Source organism: Parasteatoda tepidariorum, chromosome 3 (genome assembly GCF_043381705.1).
Source record: "Parasteatoda tepidariorum isolate YZ-2023 chromosome 3, CAS_Ptep_4.0, whole genome shotgun sequence".
NCBI lineage: Eukaryota > Metazoa > Arthropoda > Arachnida > Araneae > Theridiidae > Parasteatoda > Parasteatoda tepidariorum.
This window is the reverse complement of record NC_092206.1, coordinates 101,523,044-101,542,892: the sequence shown is the minus strand read 5'-3', so window position 1 is coordinate 101,542,892 and position 19,849 is coordinate 101,523,044. Positions and strand designations below refer to the sequence as shown.

The 19,849-nt window shown below is 27.0% G+C and overlaps 1 protein-coding gene across 4 annotated transcripts in view; it reads right to left on the bottom strand.

Moving 5' to 3' along the window:
- The window catches only part of LOC107437245 (protein PALS1), a 158,069-nt gene that overhangs the window by 47,925 nt on the left and 90,295 nt on the right, over positions 1-19,849 (bottom strand). The window contains exons 1-2 of one of the 4 annotated variants that reach the window (XM_071179144.1): positions 11,504-11,823; positions 3,268-3,343 (exon numbers count right to left, since the gene is read on the bottom strand). The exons of 2 other annotated variants lie outside the window; for them this stretch is intronic. The gene's annotated coding sequence lies outside the window, so the exon portion shown is untranslated. Of the gene's footprint in view, positions 1-3,267; positions 3,344-11,503; positions 11,846-19,849 lie in introns of those variants that run through there. One more of the 4 variants, XM_016049177.3, reaches the window with a different exon arrangement.

Here is a 19,849-nt window from a genome sequence, read left to right as displayed (position 1 = left end):
GGTAATTTAAATATTATAGAAAACTTGGAACTTAGGAATTTAATGATAAAAGGCACAAAATTTAGACCCATTTACCATATATCAATCAATAAGATTCTAAAATACTTTCTTAATGATCTCAATAGTTTTTGTTTAAAGATATCAAATAGATTCTCTTTACCTTTAGGTATGCTAACAGAATGGAAATGGGAAGTTTATTATTACTTTAAAAACTTTATTTTCAATAATAAGGATAATTTAAATAAGAATAACAATTCAACAAATTTTTCTAATATTGTTCAATCAATTAAGCAACTTCAAAAAAATTTTTTAATTACTCCCATAGACAAAGCTAACAATAATTATGCAATCTTCTGTAAAAAATTCTATGTTGAACTTTTAAATACGGAATTAAAAAATAGAAAAAAATTTAAACTTAGTAATTTAAATAATAATGTTTTAATAAAAAAAATCATAAAAAACATAAAAAAAACAATGGATACCCAACTAAAGTAATAAAATTCTATATGAAATCATTGAGTGTAATCGTACATTATGTAGATATGCTTACTAAAATTTTTTTTAATTAATTTATATAATTTTTCCAGGTGCAAATCCATTTCGGGCAAATCCGTGGCTAAAATTATTTGCTAAATAAATATTTTTGCTAATTTATATAATTTTTCCATGTCCAAATCTATTTCGGGTGGATCCATGGCTAAAATTATTTACTAAACAATTTCTTTGTTAATTTATATAATTTTTCCATGTGCAAATCCATTTCGGACAAATCCGTGGCTAAAATTATGTGTAAAACAGGCAATTCATGTTTCCTTCTCTTTTCTATTTTATATATATATTTTTTTCTTAAATAAATATTTATTTTCTATAATTATTAATTGTCAACTTCTTTAAATTATCCAGTATAATATTACCAGTACCTTGCCAGTACCTTGCACACATCATTTCATTTCCAAAACAAGAAGAACAAGGATCATTTTCAAAACAAGAAGAGACTACAAAAGACAAGAGTTAAGTTTAACAACAGAGTTGCGAAACTACAAAATTCTACCCTACGAGATTTCTTACTGTATTTGCTAAAAATAATAAAAAAGCAAATGACCCCTGATTTCATAACTATAAAAAATTTATAATGCTTAACAGTTAATAGAGTTTCTTTATCATAAATGACTGAATTCCAAAAAATTTTTTGAAAAAATAAATCCTGCGGCTATAACCCTGAATTCAAGTAGTGGGCGGTCCATTCATTCGAACAATCTAAGATATCGATTTTTGCTTGAATTAAAAATTAAAATAAAATAAAAAAATATTGGATAGAAAATCAAAATTTTTCAAATTGATTATTTTAAGATCCGCATTCGTAAAAAAAATTATATGTTCTGAACACTCACAAAAATTAGGAATATCAAAACAAAAATTAAGATTTAAATTGAAGAAAAAACTTTTGTCGAGAAAAATCCGGATAACTACGAGCTCTGGAATATTGAACAGATAGGATAAAAATATTTAAGGTCAATAATTTGCCGAAATCCGTGTTCTCTAACAGACATAAGTGAGAGAAGTCATTGATACATTAAGTATAAATTTATTTGTAAACTGTTTACGGCCTCAAAAGCTGCTTCATGAAGGTGAAAAGCACAGTCACAAAAGAATGACGAGTATGCAGCCTTGGCGTGGAAGAAAAAAGAAAAAAAAAGCTTTTGTAAACGATATTCATCTGTGCAGACGTATGAGAAGATGAAGCAAAAAAATACTAATCTGCGAAAGAAAACTCTTAAACACGGTCAAAAGATGTCAAAAAATGCCGCAAACAAAAGATACTCCGGAATGACACGATTTTCCACTTCATGGAATTCCATTGCACATATTTTTCTAAAATACTAAAAGATAAGTTTAAGTAGACTTTTTTTTCCCCAGCCTCCTCTCCTGCTAGCTTCATCCCTATGCCCTTTGAGCATCTGTGGTTATCATTAAGTAAACAAATGAATGACTACCCAGAAGAAAAAAAAGGTTAACGCAATAAACCGCAATAACTACATAAATAATTTTAAAATATTACCTTTCAGCACAAAATACACAGTATTTAAAAAAATTCGTTTTGCAACGTTTTTTATTTTTATTGTTTCCGTGAGATTCACTCAAAATGAGTGGTTCTAAACTACATTATATGAAAATACACAAGTAACCACACAAATTAATTAATCAAATTAATCGTAAAACACACCTAAGAATTTTGACGTGTAGTGATTATCTGAATCTGCTATGTTACTTTACGAATAAAGCTAAGTTACTTCTTAAAAACATGTCAAAACATTTCGTAGAATATGTCATTTCAGTAATTAAACTAACACATTTGATTAGAACAGGCATAATTAGAGTGCGAAATGAAAAAGAGCAAAATAAAATTACCATCAAAGTAAATATACATGAAATGCAACAGTAAAGCTATCATACAAATGTCCAACAAAACTATAAACATGACTGATTATAAGCTGAAATTTTTTCCCGCTAAAAATTTTACAATAAATTTATAACGCAGACGATAAAATATAACGTTTAACGAAGTTTAAAACCAATTATTAAAACTGTACATTTATTTTTAAAATGAAATTTGCAATACTTATTAGAATAAGAATATCATTTTCTTTTGAGAGAAGGATTATATTGATAAAGCATTTTCTGACTGGTTTTATAATTCAACTGATTAATAATTTTCCATTCCACATTCTTGTTGTTGCATAAATTAAATCGGACACTTCGTGAAAACAGAGAACAGTCATAATTTAAAGACGAAAGGTAGCTTTAACCAACTGTGCATAAATAGAATCAATGACAATTTCAGACTAATTGATCACATTTTTCTCTGCATTTCTAATTTTGTTTAAAAACCTCAGACCCTTTAAGATTCGATTATTAAAGAAAAATCATGTTTACATTGAAACTAAAAAGTCTAACTTAAATTTTTATCATATCTGAAAAATACCTTAAAATAAAAGAAAGTTATGAAATACAAAACTACTTTTTTCTTTTTCGGCAATAATTATCACACATTCCAATTTCATAGAAATGAGCTCTTCTAAACAAATTAGTTTAGCCAGATGTAATTCGAAATTCTCGAGTCAAAACTTGTGTTGAAAGACTTAACAAAAGCAATATAAAGAACTCAATCAGCTAAACAGCTTAGAACATAGGTTTTAATAGGGAAAAAAATGAAAAAGAAAAATTTATGCTACAACTAATTCGAGAGCGAAAAATTAAAAACTTGACCTTAACATCAGAGGAAAGCCCCCACAACCTAATGAGTTGGTTCTTCATTTTCGCCCATTCATAGATTCCGCACGACCTATTTCCAGAACAAACACGGGTATTTAAAAAATAAATAAATAAATATAAAAAAACAGTTATATAAACAAAATAAACCAATTCGTTGTTGCTTTAAATAGCCAGCATGTAACCTTTTTTTTTCTTCTTCTTTTCTTTATTTTCTCATTTATACAACTTCCGCATGAAAGGAAGATTAATGCCGTAATTCCACAAATGCGATCAGAATAAATAAATATGAAAAAATGAGGGTTCGCAATCAAATAAATTACTAGAATTGCCATTTCCGCAACAAAACAACAACAACAAAAATGCTTTGGGGGAAATTAGTGTTTTTGAAAATGTCACCGACGCTTTTGAAAGGGCAGTAGCGGTTAAATAACTTATATTGAAATGTCAGCTAAAGACCTTTTTAAAAGCTGGCCACTGAGGTCAAAACAAATGTTATCATAAAACCTTTAAGTCCCCAAGTGTTAAACGCACACAGCATATGATTTATTTGGAAGATAAAGTTCAGTCCATGTGAACTTGGGCTAAATATTTGCATTCAAATGAACTACTATACTATTATGAACATAATCCGTGATAACAGTGGTCAAACAGAATAACAAAATCCTGTTAAAAAGCGCATTTTGCTATGTTCTTTTCCTTCAATCAAATGACAACTTATTAGATGATTAAAATATACAAAAACAACTTTTATTCAGACATCCCCTTTTCTTGATTTTTATTTTTTTTTCATTATTTTTCTTAAAAAAGATTCTAAAAAGGTAATGAATCCGAAGAATTCTATTGAAATTAAAATGCTGTACAACAGCTCTTTTTAACAGCTTTAAGTAACCTTCATTTAAATAATTGTCTGGTTTGACGACTGAGACTAGTTTTAACTTTATTTACGATAAAAGGGGGCAAAAACATTTACCTTGTAATACGGTCGAGAGCATTCTTGGAAAAGGAAAATGATAATTTTATTTTAATCTTTGTTAACTTAAATTGACCCTGCCCTCAGAAAAATTAAAAAATTCTTTTTTTTTTTTAAAAAAAAAAGCAAAGAAATTGAGATCACTTGGCAAAATTTAATTAAAAACCAATTTTTAAACCAACGCAATAAAATTTTTCACTAATAGGTGGTTTTTAAACAATGCTACACAAAAATTCGCTCTGATGGGACCGATCAATAAAATTTCTGATCGCCCAATAAAAATTTTTTTTATTCTCCTTTAAGATAATGATTCCCTATCAGGTCATAATCCCCCCGCCAGAGAAAATTTCATAATATCAAGGGGGTGGGGTATGCGGTCAGTCTGATTACTGAAGTTTCAGTCTGAAACTCTGGACCTGAAACAGCAGAAATTCTGGATACTCTGGACCTGAACCTGCATTTTTTTAAAAATAATTTAGGGTATGACTTTTCTTTTACGTTTCGATGAGAAATTATTTTAGATAGCTTGTTTAAATCGTTCTAAATTCTTAGACTGAATATTGTTTTCCCAACCGCCAAAAGAAATGTTTTAAGAAAATCAGTCTCAGAATTTCGATCTTTAATGTAACAGTTTTATCCAAACTATGCAGTGTTAGATATATATTCCATTCTTGTCTTTGCAAGTCAGGTTTTTCAATTATATTACATATGAAAAAAAAGAAAAAAAAAAAAAGATTTGAATTTAAAAGTTACCCCAAAATTTAGCGAAGAAAAAAGAAAAGTGTCTTAATATTACACTGGTCTGCTACGCACTTTTCTCTCATAAAGTACATCTCGAACTTCGATATCTTGAAAACCTTAATACGTCAAAAAAATATTTTTGTTCTTAGCATTATATATCCACCTTATGTTCATTTAAATTCCTATGTCAGTTTCTCCTCAAAACATTGTTATGTTGAATTTTTTTCGTAATAGAAAATTAATTTTTTCGGAAAAATTATAATGTAAGTTAATTGTAAACCAATACATTTTTATTTAATGCATAATAATTTTTGCCTTACTCTTCAGATAAAAATTATCATTGTTGTATTTAGACTTATAGTCAACTTTCATTACATACATTTTATTAGTAGTTATTCTTATGACTACTTTCTAGAATAATATTTTTCTACTTTTCAGAAAATATTTAGTTCTGAGCTTATGATGAAAACTCTCAATCTCGATTTTTTTTTTTTAGTGTTCTTTCAACTTTGAGATATCGAGAGTATACTGTATTAAATTATTTCGCTTAACTAATCAGTTTGTTTACATAATTCTGTAAGAGGGGAATCAGCTTCCAACAGTGAGAAAATGGATCAAAATAAGTTGAAAACCACTGCTTCAAAAAAAATAAATAATAATAATAATAATTAAATAAAAATACGGTTGCTACACCGGCGCACAACTAAGAACAAATATTAAATGATTATAGCTAACCCTATCCTCTTTTAACCAGAATATCAGGTTCATAAACCTATTAAAAAAAATAGTGTGGTCATTTACTGTCAAATTATAGGTTTTTAAACTCTTATTAACAATTTTCTGAAATCAAGTTGTTTGTATTCTAAAGATTAAATAAAACTGAAACGTTTGTTAGAAATATGACACAGTTATCCTTGAAATATTTCTCTACCATCTGTATAAACAACTTTCCATTTTTATTCGAAAGATTGAGTTTTACTTTTTATTACTCTTAAGCGTTGAATTGTAGTTTCATCAAACTATTTACATAAGAAATATACAATTAATTCGAGCCAAATACCGAAAAAAGAGAAAAATTCTTAAGAACATTTTTTTAAAACGCCTTAAACCAGGGCTGGAATTTCGTCCTTAATATTAAAAAATATAGTGTGTAACTAAATAAGGTCAATGAAAATATATGGCCAATACCAGCAATAGTTTAGCAAAAAGTGATAGAAGAATAATTTAAATAAATTAAATTCAATACAGTAGCAAAGTTAAGTATCCCACATCTACCTTTCCTCATAGGGGGAAAAAGACAGTACAAGAAAAAAAAGGATTGTTTAATTAATTTTGCAATGATAGTGAATAATATAACTTAATATTTTTTGTTAATCTCATTACGCATAGTTTAATCTTCATTTAGTCATGTTACAAATACAAAAATTTCAGAAATTATCGTTTATATAATACGCTGTTTATAACTTATTTTTTAAATTATAAATACAAAGTTGAAAAAAAAAACATCCAAATTTGATTCAATTTCGATTTTTTTAATATTTAACTATAGTTTTCGTTGCATTGTAGGATTTTTGAAAGAAAATTATTTCACAAAATAGGTTTTTTTTTTCTTTAAAGATAGTGAAGTAAGATACATTTTATCGATTACTCAAAACCTGTGAACCCAATTACAAAATTCCTACGAGCAACAAAAACTATACTTAATAGTTAACATTGTGTCAAAATTTAATTTGTGTAAGTTTATTGAAAAGTGTACTAGTTAGAGATATAACAAGAAAGAGAATGCTGCAAAATAAAACTTTTTGGTTAATTATTCCACCTATAAATTGCCAAACAACTTGATTCAAAAATAATTTTGTTTTAAGCATAATTACATTTTTATACCATAACAACTTTTATGGTTTAAACTAAATAATTTAAACTAAAGCTTAAAGCTTCGGTGACTTTACTATTATGATTATTTTCTTCTTCTATAGCAATAAATTTAAATGGTTTTAATTTTACCTACTTAGTATTTAGCAAGATTGGCCCGCAACTGAATATTTGGATATAAACACACACACAATATATATATATATATGAATAAAAAAATAAGTTAAAAATATAGAGAAAGCATGGAAAATAATAAATATCAATGAAAAAAGAAAAATTATTAAAATAAAATATTAAAAAAAAAGTATATATAAATAAAAAAAGCCAGGAAACAAAAAAAAAATGAAAAGATATAATCTCATCACCAACTCACACGATTATATCATGGAGTGGAGTGCTTTCTAATATTGTATCAATATAGCCTAAGCCAAATATACCAATCCAGTAGTGCAAGTAGAGCTTTAAAAAAAAAAAAAAAAAAAAACGAAATCTATGAAGTGAGTAGGTATGTTAAGAGCATGGAAATGGGCTGTTTATTATTACTTTGAAAACATTGTTTTCAATAATAAGGAAAATTTAAATAACAGTAACAATTTATAAAATTTATCTCAAATAGTTCGATCAATTAAGCAACTACAAAATCTTAGAATTACCCCCATAGACAAAGCTAAGAATAATTATCCAATCTTCTGTAAAAAATTCTATGTGGATCTTTTAAATAGAGTTAAAAAATAGTAAAAATTCCAAACTTAGTAATTTAAATAATAATATCATTAAAAAAAATTTTTAGCTTTATATAAGCGGTTAAAAATTAAAATTAGCAATATACATTTTCTATACTTAATTATCAGTCCAAAATTTCTATAAAATTTAGAGCAATCACATGTGAGTCTAATACTTACTCAACTAAACCTGGCACAATTTTCTCCACTTAAATAAAATTAACAATATTATTGAAGAAAGTTTTTCTTGGATTATCACTAATAATCAACCTATTAATAATATTCCTCAAGTATTCCCCTTTCTAAACTAAAAGATGTTCTTTAGAGTTATTACTACGATTTTAAAAATATCTTTAATTGCAATTTGGATTACTGGGAAATACTAATTAATTTTTGTCTCCTTAATAATTATCTTCACAGGCTTCTATTTTGTTTCAACTTTTTTTTAGTGCTCCTCACACTATTGTACACTTAGGCTATATTGATACAATATTAGAAAGCACTCATTTTTACGGATACTGATATTATATCTGATGATATCTTTTCATTTTTTTTATTGTTTCCCAAATTTCTTAATCTATATTTTAAATTTTTTTTAATATTTCATTTTAATAATTTTTGTTCTTATACATAGTATGTATGTATATNTAATTGTACAAGTCAAAAAAAAAAATATAAAAAAAACTAAAACAAATTTCAATGCAATCAAAAAATTGAATCTGGCAATTCCACAGAGTAAGGTCAACCAGATGACCAAAATTTTCAACTTAATATTTTATATAAATAAGGTATCATTTTAAAGATAAAAACAATTGTAGATTTAGAAATAATAACTTATTTATATTGGTTTTCAATAAGCTACAGGCTGTAAAATGAAGGGCTACATCATTCGAAATTTTTAACCATGGTAAATGAATCTTTAACAAGTAGGTACAGTTTTTTCCAGTACGCTGTAACGAGACCAGCACAAATGTGTAGAAACATTCCACATTTACAAAAAAAAATCTCAAGGTGCACTTTCAATATTTACGACAGACACCAAAATACATAATTGTACTGTGCCACGAAAATTTAACATAATAAAATTATTTATTGTACTTAAAAGCAAGGTTCTAATTTTCATTTGTGTAGATTTTGAAAATAAATATTTTTATTGTAAATTAATACATCGTACACCTCTGCTTTTCTTTTCATTTATCTCATATTTTACTTTTTCTTTATAAAATTAAGTAAAATACAAACAATTTTAATATTCTTTAAGGTCAATTTAGAGTACTATATTTCACATTAGTAACCTAATAAAATATGTTTAACTGCTGTACTTAAAAGTTATTTACTATAACTTAAAATTGATCAATGAAATTTTTTTTTTGTGGTAAGCAACTCAATTTTAAATTTTTGAGAAAACTAAACTTCATTGAGGACTTTTTAAATCTATCATTTTTGATAAAAAAGAGCTTGAAAAGTTTGTATTAGTATTCCTTTTTTCCCCCAGAATATTCTGTAGTTATTTATTTTTTGCATTTCTTTTTTTTCTTCTTTTCTTTGAGAAAGCAACTCACCCTCTTTTTCAGAAATAGTCATACTTAGGTTAGCTTAGCATGAATGCTTGCCACACTCATTCAAATATAAGTACCAAATCTTGCTAATACAAGCAGCGGCATAGTTAGAGCTTACAGCAATGGGGATTAACTCTGTTTTTGTGACCCCCGACATAGATATAATGTATATAGATATATGACTTAAGGGTACTTTCTTGAGTGTTATAAGTTTTTATTCTGTAAATCTAAAATCACTAAATAAATTTTACATTGAATAAGAGTTCACAACTTTTATATCAACGTAACTCGCCAAGGTAAAACGTGTTTGCTCGACTTGGCGTAAAACTTGACAGTACACATAATGTATGTAGTTTCTATTACGGTTAGATGTTTATTATTTTTAATCGAATGGTAAGTGATCGAATGATAAATTATAAACAAGCAAAACAAGCTACATTAATAATACAAATCATATTAAATGTTTTAGTAAATCTTATAAAAATTTGAAGTAGTTATTGGGCCCATAATTATCCTGTTAACTAGAGGAGTNATTTTTAATCGAATGGTAAGTGATCGAATGATAAATTATAAACAAGCAAAACAAGCTACAATAATAATACAAATCATATTAAATGTTTTAGTAAATCTTATAAAAATTTGAAGTAGTAATTGGGCCCATAATTTTCCTGTGAACTGGAGGAGTGGGTTATTTAAAAGACAAAAGAATGAATTTGAGGCATCTATAAGGCTGCACCCAGGGACGTGCCAAATAAAATTATCAGTTTATTTGAAAATACTACCATTACCTGTATAAAAACATTGTAACAATTTGTTTTTGCCAAAAAAGAACAGACTGATAACATTGTTTAAAAAAATTTCTTTTATTTTAATGTACAATAACAAATTTTTCAATAGATATTTTTTTATTGCATTTAAAAATTGTGAAACTTTTCTGGATGAACTAAATATTTGATATAAAATTTGATAATTTTTTAAATCAGACACCATGGAACTGCCCAAATACTACTCATTTTTATAGATAAGATAAAAATTCCCAAAAATATTTTTTAATGTTCTATGATAATATATTAACTTAATTTTAAAAATATATCTCAAAGTTTACTTCAGATATAATACCTTTTTGAAATTATATGAATAATTTTATTTCATAAAAACTGATAACTATGATGCATGAAATCAATAAAAAATTTAAAACACTACAATTTGTTTAGATCTGAAAATGAAAAATGTTTACCATAGCAAAAGGTAAGCAGTTGTAATGAAAATTTGATCAATAAAAATAATTTAATTTAAATTTAAAAAAAAATATTTGTAAAGTTTTACAAGATCCAGTGCTGGACAGATTCTACTTTTAACATCCTATTAAGGACACATTAGAATGCTATCAAGAGAAGTTAAATGCATTTCTATTTAAATTAAAAGTTAATTTAACTAAATTATGTAACAATTAATGTTAAAATTAGGTTTTTTATCGATTATTGTTTGGAAGGCTTCATTTTAATGACAATTTTCAATTATTTTATTCTTGAAATAAAACCGAGTGAACTAATACAATAATTTTTGAGAAAAAAACAAGCAAGAGAAAAATGGGTTTCTTTAAAAAAGGCTCTCCTGAAAAAACTAATTCCTTCAGAATCAGACCCCACTTTTGCAAACCATATTTTTGAAGAGCCTCAATAATTAGTAATAAATCTATAACTATTTTTTTTCTTCTCTTTTTATCTTGAACTGCCAACATTCAAATTTTCTAAGAAATTTCATTTAGCTACAAAACCATTAAATGGAAAAAGCGATAGAAAAAAGTTTTCTAGTCAATTAGCGTTATTTTCTTTCTTTCTTCCTTTTCCGTGATAAAATGTGTGCCCATCAGTAGGTAATTTTAAAATAATAAGGACGGGGCCCAACATATAAGGATGGTCTCATATTAGTTTTGATTAAATGCCTTATGTTCGCAAAATGATTGGTTGAAACAGTCTATGATTACAAGTTGTATATTTTGCTATTTAAACCTACAAATATATTTGATAACATTTAATACTTGAAATTTAAGCTCTTTATATTATGAAATCCATACTAAGTTGCAAATAAATATATTAAATAAAAAGTTTTTAATGAAGAAAAGGGTATATATTTTATAAATATGGTTGTACTAGAATAGTACTGTGAATCACTTTTTTTTGTAATGCTCAGTATTAACAACAAGATGTAAGCACAGTAGCGTATTTAACAACAGGTAGTAATTTCTGAGACAACAAAAATGCACGAAACATAATTATACTTTAAAAGACATACTCTTTACTTGGAAGACTAACAAGATACAGAAAATATTTAATGATTTGAATCTTTAGGAATTCAGAACTTACCTCAAAAAAATCGCAAAGGTATCCAAAATATTAACGTAACTTGAGGTAAAGTGACGCCCAACAGTGAAATTTTCGTTTTTGCTAATCCACACGTAACGTTTGACAGGTTTTGGCAAAAACGTAAACACTCAAAATGTGCACAAATATTCTAAAAACTTTCATCTATTAAATGTTTCACCAAAATGGCACACAAACTATGTAAAAGGAAAAACATGTTAATGTTAAACACGAGTTAGAACCTTGCATGAATTGTTTTGAAAACGATGGTAAAACAAGTTGTAAAATTTTGACTGTAAAAAGTTGACGAAGGGAAAATGTGAGCGACACGCCGATGCAGGGTTACTATAAGGGAAAAGTTCGATTTTTACGCCAAAATCAAACTTGATCTATCAACAGGTCGCCAATATCCCGGAAATCAAGGGGTTACAGAACTTTCATCAAAGAGTCTTACACTTTTTGGCAGGTAATAAAACAGCTGCACTACTAGAATAGTCGGAAATGACGAAACACGATAGTTTACGAAAATACAATGAAGAAAAAGTTTATTCTCCGCTGAGAAAACCTATTAAAATATTTCTTTGTAACGAAAAGTTTAAAAAATTCTTTAAATAGGAACAATATAAGTATTTCCTTTCTATTTACATAATTTGAAAGTGACACACTATTTGTTATTTGCTGACTATTCCCGCAAAAATATTTATATTATTTTTGTCCATTATACTTCTTTGAGAAAATAACGTAAAAATAAATTATTAAAAAATATTTAAATCTATTAGAAATAAAACCGAATTTCTTAGTTCATCGAGGCTCAAAAAAATGTATGATCGTTTAATAGGAATAATTAGTTTTACGTTTACATAAATTTATAAATAATAAATATAGCGTTTAGCTTTCTGTTTGAAAGAGCTCAATGAGCATTGCTTTTGCTGAAAAGAGTGAGAAGCCATACATTTTGTGTGCTTAAGAAATGTCTTTTTCAAGTATGATTTAACAAAAATTTAAATAAATATTTGCTCAAACTTACTACGATTTCATAATTTACTAATGTTTCAGATAATTAAAAAGCATTCTGTTTTGTATATTTGATTTAAAGTTACGAGCCCCTGATAGTTCTCTGTAAGTATCAAATTGTTATGTGCACATTTATGTTATTTCGAGGGAGATTAAAGTATAGTTCTTGATAATGTTTCATTTTTATAAAAAAAAAAAATTAAAAAATGGTGCACATTTCAAAGAAAATTTTGTTTATTATTTGTGAAAATATACACTAAATTCTCAATAGTAACCTCCATTCTAATTTTTTTTGTTCTGCATTCCAAGCGAAATTCCTAAAATTAGGAATTTTGGAAGTCCAAGGCCTGGTTTACGAAATACTGGTTATGACTGACCACCTCTGGACACTAAGGGGGGAAAAAATTTGGAGTTTGAAATTCAAATTTTATTTTTAGAAATTATTATTTTTAATATTTTTTTTACAAATACTTAAGAAAATATTAAATTGTGAGAATAAAAGAAAAAAAATTATAATTAATATTTTTTTTCTTAATTTTGTGGAGGCTATCATGGTTTAAATGCCCTAATTCACGAGTCTTCCACGAAATTTTTACTTTTAAGACGGCTGTGGTTTTTCTTTCAAATTTAGTAAAACACATAAAATGTCCACTTATTAGAGTAAAGATATATATTATGTATTTAAAACAATTTTAATTAATAACAATGAAAAAGAAATGGTTAAAAACAAAACTGTGAAGTTGAAAAAAAAATTCACAGAAATAGGAACCATAAACACGATTCCGGTTAAAAGTTAAATCCTATAGGTTGAAAGAAGAAATGGAGTTTTTGTCCTTTAGAAAATTACTTGGACAAATATTTATAACTCATTTGCGAACAAAAACCATTTTGTAAAAATAAAATTACAAAAACTTCCAAAACTAAAATGATTCGTTGATAAATGATTGATAAAAAATAATTTAAAAGACACGTAAATGAATCATTTGTGATAGTTTCCTAGTGGCATAATATTTTCAAACAAATATTTTTGCAATAAGATATTTATAAATGTGTGCGTATGAGATAGCTTTCTTTATAATTGTTTTGTACAGTTTCAATATTTTGTAAAGTTTTTTTTCATCTGTTATGTTATACTATGAAATACCTCTCATCTAGCTTAGAGAAAGTAAAATAAATATTTATGGAGTCATAACATTCCAAGGATTCAGTAAAAGTTTTAGTAGAGTATAAGGGAGCATCAGCGGAATCGTGTATTTGTAACGACCACAGATCTGGTGAAAAAATAAAGTTTGATTGGATTGAATATAATTTGTTTACTTTAACACTGAGAAAACTTCTCATAAACACTCTGATTCATTGGTTAATGGAAACAAATGCTTTTAATAAAGGGTTATTCGAAGAAAAAAGAAAGAAGTCAAAGAAGAAGAAGGACGTAATTTGACTTTTCATTCTAAATATTGTAATTGAATGGTTATAAAATAATTCTTTTTGAACTATTCTCCAGAAAAGTTTTTAACAATTACATTTTTTAAAGATAATGACTGAAAATGAACAGGTGTAGTGCACTATATCATTGTTTCCAAGAAACAAAATATTATAAAATATTTGGTTTTTAAATTTTTAGCAAACGATACTTTAAAAATAAAAGAGGATTATAGAAAAGAAAAAAAAAGAGAGAAATTTAAAAAAAAAAACTTTAAATAGCGGGTAAAAGAAAAGAAATGAACTATTCTCCAATAATAAAGTTAACGAAACTTTTTAAAAAAATTCTTCGGAAACTAAAAGTAGTCCGCCCTGAATATAAATCAGAATGTCGAAATAAAAACACTTATTCCATTTATTTTTCGAAAAACTCATTCGACTCTTCTTGTTTTTAATTCCCTCTTCGAAGGCTTCCTTTTATAGAAAAGAAAAATATTCCATTCTTAGAAAGAAATTTCTAAGAGAAGTGAATGACTTAGATAAAATTAACTGAATTTTCAAAGCACAGTATTTAGATATATAAGTAAAAAATAATATAAAAATTAAATTACATATATAAAAAATAAATAAATAAAATAAAATGCTTTTTAATGAAAACAATACTTTTTTACAGTAAACTTCAATGGGTTACAACTGAAATATTTTATGATTATGATTACAGAGAAGAAGGGAAAGGACAAATTTATCATAATAGGGGAGAGATACAAATATGCCTCATAATGTATGTCTAAGAATAAAATCCGTTCATCCCTATTATAGAACAAAAATAACTGCCTCCACAGACCACACGGTGACTAAATATAAAAAAATGGCTATTTAAAAAAAATTTTTTTTTAATTGCCTAAGTTATCGCTTTGTTGAAAATCGCCGAAAATGCAAGCCATTTCATACTTTTTTTCCTTCTTACATAATTTATACACGGGAAAGCTGTAATCATTCCGGCACGTTCAGGTTACTTTACGATGGTTCAAAACTTCAAGAGGACCTAATTTAGTTGTCTAGGATTTAATGAATAATAATTATTTCATACTATTTTTTTTAAATTTATGACTGAAAATATTTAATAGTAATCTAATCAATATAATTTCGTCATTACGATTTCAACTTATACAGATTTATTTTTCGATTCATAAATTTTTTATTTCTTTAATAAATTTGATTCAAAATTTCAAACCCTAAACTTTATCAGTTATATACCATACTAAAAATATAACATAAACCTATAGGAAGAAGTCAGGAAGTTTTTTCCCTGTAGTGTTTACTATATTTTGAGAAGTACTTCAGAAGAAATGCTGCGCAATAATATTATTAGTTTTTTGTATAGTCTAGACTAGAATATTCAGTTTTTAAAAAGTGGTGGCCATTACAAAAATGCGATTACAGGCTGCACTGACCGGCAACAAAATTTCCTAAATTTGTCTTTCCTCTCCTCATTATGGTAAATTTAATGCGTATATACTATATATATATATATATATATAGATTCAAAAAGAAAACAAGGGAAAAATTACAGAAGAATGAAAAAAGGGGAAGAAAAAAAAAAGAAAAATAATAATAAAAATAACAAAAAACCGGGAAAAAAAGACTGAAAATGTTAAAAATCCGGAAGATAAAAGATATAATCTTTTCACTTTACATATTCTTTTAATTCTATTCATTTCATTAAAGGTGGTATTTAAATAGATGTTCCTAGGAACATTAGAATACCAATTAGTTTATTTATATTAAAATTAAAATCATTTCTTTTATCGTATAAATCAACAAAGCAGATATTTTCTTCTTTTATAATACCAAAATCCAAAAAATTGAAATTAATATTATCATCATGATTACGAAGTAAGATTAATTCCTCAGGGTATATATCACTCAATAAAACAGTAAAATCTTGGAAATTAAAGATAATTAAGTCATCAATATATCTAAAAACAAATTTAATACTCAGAGTAAAATTTTTTTCATAATAATGCAAAAATAAGTTAGCTAAGAGAGATGAATAATTAGATCCCTGTNAATAAGATAAGAATTCGACCCCCTGTTGAATGAGATAGGTTTCTCCAAACTTCATTCAAGTCAAGGAATTGACATTGATTTCTATGAACTCGCCGCTTACCACCCACATTTTTCCTTAACTCTTACACTATGAATATTGCAGGAAAATGCTAGCCACGCCAGCTTCACAGGCTTGAGAGTAACTGTTGCTTCTTCTAAAAAAATCTTTAAACTTCGAATAAATAAAATTTTATTAATAAGAACAAAAGAAGCTGAAATATTGCACTTTTGATTTATTATGTAGTCAAAATTTTGATTTTAAAAAGCGGCGGCATTGATTTTATTAAAGGATGCTTTTAACATGTATTAATATTGTAACGATTCGGTTCTTGCCGATTTGATTTTATAAAGCGGCTGATTTTATTATCCAGTGATTTTATTAGCGGCGGGCACTGTATATATATATATATATATATATATATTAAATTTTATTCGTTAATAGAGGAAAATGAACAGAAGTTTTATTATTATTTATTCTAGTAAAAACGCCTGCTTTCAGTTTGTTATTCAGATGTTTTTATTCACATTAGCGTCACCACAAGAGAGGGTTTATGATGTCTTTTAACAATCCATTCACAGCCGTAAGATGAAATAAAAATAATGCTTATCGTATTTGCTGATTGACAGGATTCGATGACGTTTCATTGAAAATAAATATTGTAGGAGTAAATCAAGTAGTGACGTTGTTTTCAGTCATACTATTTCGTTTTCCAAAAAAATGTCGCCAAAAGGCGATACTTTTTTTGCCGTGGCGAATGAAATGTTGTGAATGCACTTGTTCTACAGCTTTACCTATCTTTCGCAATTGGAATGCGTGTATAACAGGCGAGCTTATTACGATGAAGGGGGAGGGAAGGGAATACTTAAAAGGTAGCGGGAGTTCCTTCCTCTCCGCTTCATTCATTTAGTGAGAAGAAGAAAAAAAATTGTTTATTAGGTAAAGTAAAAACAATTAAAAAAAGGATAATATACATTTCACTTTTGCTTTGTTTACAAGAAATGAAACTTATTATGTTTGCTAAAAATGCGTACAGGGCTCGATGGGATTTGAATTCGGCGCATCCAAAACGAGAGTCATCTTCTCGCATCATAAAACATACTCCTAAGCCACAAAGCGACATTGTTAAAAGTATACAATTAAAATACATAACAGAATATAAAATTTTCAATAATTTTTATTTTATTATTGTAATTTATTTTGTTATACAAAAAGATAAATAATAGGATGAAAAAAATTCATGATAGATTTCATTTATCGCATCATTCATTATGAATAATTAAAAAATTAAATATTAAAAAATATTTGCGTTAAAGTTATTATTTGGAATAAAATTGAAACTGGAATGCTAGTTAAGCAGATGAATAATAAATAAATAAACGAAAAAAAACCCTCGATTTATAACAAATTTAATTATATGTCCTATTTGATCAGTAGGATGTAGTCTCCAGTCTAAGCTAGAAAATATTTGTAACTTTTCAATCAGCGTAATTTTAATTTGAAAATTTATATATACATTTATTCATATGAATAATTTTTCTAAATGCAGAAAAAAATTAATTTAAAATCCTTATTTTTTTCAACCTAAAGTTGTTCATTATTTCTTGAATTAAATTTTCATGATACGAAACAGAAAGTTTTTTAAATACATATATTTCCCGTTATTCTTTTTTATGAATCCTACTGATTTTTATTAAAGTAAAGTAAAGCATTGCCGCAACAGCCTATCATAGGCCAGTGTTGTAAATTACGAGTTTGTAATTGCCTTCTTATTTATTATTTTTAATGCTTTTTATTTATATATATACATTCATTCCATACTTTTTTTCTCTTAATTTATTTTAATAACGAACCATGCCTCCTAAAACAAAATGGAGCTCCTAATGGACCTCCAAAATAATATTTTATTTTTGAGGTCCAAAATATTTTAGGAGGTTCAAAATGGACCTCCTAAAGTATATGCTCTCAATCGAGCCAAATACCAAAAAAAGTAGCTTCAGATTAAAAATATTTTGTAAAATTGGTGTTTCCATGACAGCGTGCGTTTTAATCTAAAACAATGATTTTTATCAATGATATTTCATATTTTTGATACTGTACCCGACTCACATAAACCCGGAAAAAAGTGACTGTTTACAAACTACCCTTTAAAAATGTGCAAACTGCAAAAAATAATAATAATATTCACGATCTAAAATGGTGTTTTAGTTCTCGAGTTATGAGCAAGTATCCAGATAGACTTTTGCTTTTATACAGAAATAAAATACTCAGTTTGTACGCACGTGACAGAGGTTGCACGATATAAAACAAACTAACTTCAAGAAAGCTGACCAATCATTTTTATATTTGATGGATAGAAACTATGTTATATCAATAATAGACAATTTAAACTTATTCAAAATTTATGAAAATTTTTAAAAAAACTCATTTCAAAACTTAAAAAGAAATCCACTTAGCTTAATGCATAATCAGTAAATTTGTAATGATCTCGTCGTAGTATATTTGAAATACATCATAATTCATTAGATTTTGGAACAAAAAAATTACAATAGAGTTTAAATAAGTATTTATATTAACAAGGGTAGCTCAAAATTTTTATTTACTCTGACGTTAATTAGACTATTAACAGCGTCTCTCCTTTTTTTATTATCGCCCATTGGCAAAATGGGTCTTGTTTTGGGTTTGATGGCGTGCACATCTTATTTGGACGTCATCACACTTTTCATCTGCGTGTCAAGAGTTATAGTAAACAGTGCGCATGCGTCTTCATTGCATGCGTTGCTATGGAGACCGCTGCTGTTTGATAATTTTTTTATAATTCTTTTTTCTTCACTTTTAATTTTGTTATGCATTAAGTTGATGAGTTTACATTCCTATTTACATTACATTCTTATTTACATTAGTCCTGAGTTTACATTTATTTTTGAGATATAGGATCAGAGAGATCCCATAAATACTTCTTGAGTTGTAAATAAAAGAGAATTTCATCATATGAACGATATTTTTGTTTTTAATGTTTTAATTTGGAATCAGATATTCTCTTACAGTTCAAACTGGATCGTTCTCAATACTAATTCAGGTGAATATCATAAGTATCATTCGTCTGGACCCGTGGCGGTGACTATGGTAACGAGGTATAACAATTTCAAGTAGGGGTGTGGGGTCTAGCCCTAGAGTGAAGCGAAGTTACCCTCCATGAAAAACGCTATTCTTGTTTCCATAGCAGCGGGCAGCCGCAGACTTTGTGGCGGGAGGATTTCTTACCATAGACAAACTATAGTTCCTCTTCTGTATAGTAAAGTGTACTTCGGAGCTTGTCTGCTAGATGGTAGAACTAATTTTGATGCTATCGTGGTTCCCAGTTTCACCCCACTACCTATTCCCCCCCTACTACTTCCATATACGCATTAATGTCATGCATTTATATTCATATTTAATACAACTTGCCTTCTTTTTCTAGTAGCTTAACAATCACTTATTAAATAGCATGTTTATATTTTTTTAAATTATTTGTTTTTTAGTCTCAGCCATGAACTATATATTTCACAATGAATTTTAGAAGTGTTTAGTGCATGATATATTCATATTTTCTGCACGAAGATATGGAAACTATTTAATTAAATTTATTAAATTGCAATTTTTTGCGTAATTGCAGTTCTTTTTCAATTTTCCACTAAAAATTAAGAAAACCCTTACTGAAATACAGTAAATCTAAAGCAGCTAATGCTAATGTCTAAGTAGCATAGCCAGAAAAAGAAAAAAAGTTTTCATTTTTTTTTGGGGGGGGAGGGATATATATATATATA